Raw genomic sequence first — 3,713 nt, 5'->3', positions numbered from 1 at the left:
ATTTTAATAAATTAGAGAGACTAATTGTATAATTTAATTTTTAATATAAAAGTCAACCAAACTTATAAGGTCTTCCTTATCTTCGACTTTATTCACCTTCTTTTACCTCATCATTGATTTTCCTGTCTAAATCAGTATCAAAAACATTAGAAAATTCAGCAATAGCCAATTAAAAATAAAATAATTTATGATCCGTTTGTTTTACAGTAAAATATTTTTCAAAAAACGTTTTCAAAACTTATACTTATTTGAAAGACAAAAAATTAATTTTAAATATAAAACATGTTACGAGTCAATAAAGTTAATTATAAAAAATGTTTTACGTCTTTAAAGGGCATAAGATATTTTTTTAGAAAACAACAAAAACACTTTTATATTAAGTTTATGAGTATAAGTTTAATGAATATTAATATTTAACTTAAAATATTAAAAAAATATAAATATTTAATTTTAAAAATTTTAATTTAAAATATTGATATTTAAATTATACAACACTATTAAAATTTCAAAAATATTTTTTTTAATGAAACCATTCAATACAATTAAATTTTTTGTTTATAAATGGGACAAATTTTACTAATAATTATATTAAAAAATATTTCAATAGTCATCATTTGATGAATACATATTCATAATAGGTTTCAATGATCGTCATTGAATGAATACATATTTATAAGTATAAGTTTTGGATATCTTACACAATTGATAAATATTTATATTTTTATAGTTATGATAAAAAGTGATAAGATATAAATTTTTTTTGAAAATTAGAGTTTATTTTCATTACATATATGTGGTTAAATGATTTGGGAAATATCATTATTAATTTTGTCTATTTTCATTTTCATTCTTGATTTTGATTCCTAATTAGTAAAAATCAAATATCAATATTGTTTTGTAATCAACTCTTATTTATTATTTTAACACATAAATAACTCTACCATAATGAAAAATATTTTCATAACATGATCCAAACAACAGAATATGTTTTCTATTTTATATAGACTATTAGTATAGACATATTTACTATTTTGTATTTTATAAAAATTATAACTTATAAAATTATTAATTATAATATATATAACTTTGTTTATATAAACTTATAATACATATACCTAAAAAAGGATTGTGAGATTAGAATAGTTTTTGAACCTAGCTATTTTTTTTAATTTCATATAATTAAGGACAAATTCATTAGTTAATTAAATTAATTCATGCAAGTATGATTATTAATTAACTTATAATTTCTTTTAATATATATACTTTACATATTGTGTTAATTTATAAAGAATATAATTATTATTATATATATATATATGTACTTTTAGTATGTATACTTTTAATAGAAACATATTTATTTTCTATTTTGTATTAACGTTATAAAAATTATAACTTATAATATTATTAATTATAATATATATATAAATTTATACTAAAAAAACATACAAATATATTAAATTTGTTTTTTAATATACACAGGTAATTCTAGAAATTAACATTACATTTTCAATATAGTACCTATAAACTAAAGACTACAATATTATCTTATTAATATTTTAATCACATTTTTCTTAATATATCAAGCATTGTAATATTATCTTACTACTAATCATATTTTCTGTAATTATATTTTTTAAGGTAAAATACTTTGATCTTTTTAAGTTTTGATCAAAATTACGTTGAAGTCTATTAGTTTTCAAAATAAACATTTCGTCAAAAAACATCTAGTTGTTAGTGTTTTTATCAATTTGCTAAAGTGACAAGAGTAAAAAGATAATTTTACTCTTAATTAATTTTTATAATTATAATTATATAATTTTATTATTTTTTTATTAATTAAAAAAATTGGAGAGCCTAATCGGGGATCCCTAAGGGAGCATTGAGTGCCCCATGGCTCCCTTGGGGAGCCCGATTGGTGCTCCCCTCCCTAGTTGGTGCTCCTCCTTTTAGGAAAGCTGTTATTTCTTTAAAAAAATATTATAATAATTTTTTAAATTAATTAAAAAGTATTTTAGTTTTTTTATTATTTTTGTTAATAGTGTTTGTAGTTTTGAGATAAAATATTTATTTTAAAAATTAATAAATTTTTGTATAATTTTAATAAAAAATTAAAAAAATTAAAATATTTTATTTTATTTTTTATAACTATATTTTTTATAATAAAATTATATTATAAAACACCAAACGCAACTATAAGATGAGTTGAGCGGAAATATTTAAACAACAGAGCAAGCGGCACGCGGCACGCCATTCTCCTTCAAAGCATTTCATCATTGTCGTTGAATCTGGCGACCATGAATCTTAATCATGGGTCACTAAAGGCCAAACATAAGCACTGACTCTTGACCCGAATACGATAAAACACATGGGTCGGGGCTACTTGCTCAATTATTGTACTATAAAATTTAAAACGGGAGAGCCTTTCTTTCACATGTGAATATTATACTACTTCTGCTTGTGAATTATATAGGAAGACTTACCAAAAGTAAGTCTTCATTTATTTAAAGATGAGTGGTTTAGATTGATGGCATCGTCGAAGATGAGGCCAAAGTAGTCCTACTATGTGGGTGAATGAGAAAAAAAATCAAAATATTTATTAAGTCTTTATATTCATATATTTTATTTTATTTAATCTTTATATTCAAAATCAAAATAATTTAGCTTCTTAATTTTAAAAATTACTTCAATTTAATCTCTTTCACAAACGACATCTAATTTTATATTAAAAAAGATGACGTCAACATTGATATGACAAATTTTGATTGCGTGGCATGCCACATGACACCAACTTGATGATATGGCAGTGTCATGTGGCCCTAATATGATGATGTGGTAAATAAAAAAAATTTATATTTTTTTGTGTTATGTCATAACGATTAAATTGAACAAAAATATATAGTGCATAAATTAAATTAAGCAAAATTGAGATGTTGAGGAACTAAATTAAAAAAATTATTTGAAAAATATAAATCTTAAAATAGATGGTAGATATACTTATTAATAAACTAAATATTTAAGTATAAAAGATTTATGATGTTAAAAAATATAGATAAATATTTTCATGCTTGATTATTTGATTGTAGAATATGTACATTAATTTATTTATTTTACAAAAATTAAGTTTGAATTCTAATTCTATAAAACAAATTTGAAACAAAATAATATTTAAAGTCAAATTTAGATGAATAACTTGCATTATGTTAAATGAAAAAGAGTGATATGAAGTTAGCGATGATTATAAAAATAATTTTTTGTTTTGATTTGCCTAATTTGAGCATAACAAACCTCTTAATACAACCATAAAATCTAAGTTACTCTATCCCTTTAATTTTTAATTTATTTTTTATGTTTTTATTTTGGTTAATATTTCAAGTTATATTCTTTAGGTTGAAATTTCTTAGATTAAAGATTGCATTTATGGTTGATAGAGTTAAATATAATTGTAAATATTTATACAATGTTATTTTGTACTTACAAATTTTTTATAGATCCAAATTAATAATGTAAATTTAAATTTTACATAATTTAATTGTGATATTTGAACTTAACTAAAATCGTTTTATAAGAAACTTTGAGTAAATTTAAATAAAATGTAAATATATTCTAAAAAAATGGATATTTGTAACCTGCGAAAGTCGTAACTAAATCAACATATTTTGTTTATTTGAGTTCAACTCAAGTTAAAACTAAATCAAATAAATTTCAAATTTTTA

This window comes from Theobroma cacao, chromosome 5, assembly GCF_053813885.1.
Source record: "Theobroma cacao isolate CCN51 chromosome 5, ASM5381388v1, whole genome shotgun sequence".
Classification (NCBI taxonomy): Eukaryota; Viridiplantae; Streptophyta; class Magnoliopsida; order Malvales; family Malvaceae; genus Theobroma; species Theobroma cacao.
The sequence above is the reverse complement of the archived record's forward strand: the minus strand, read 5'-3'. Positions refer to the sequence as shown.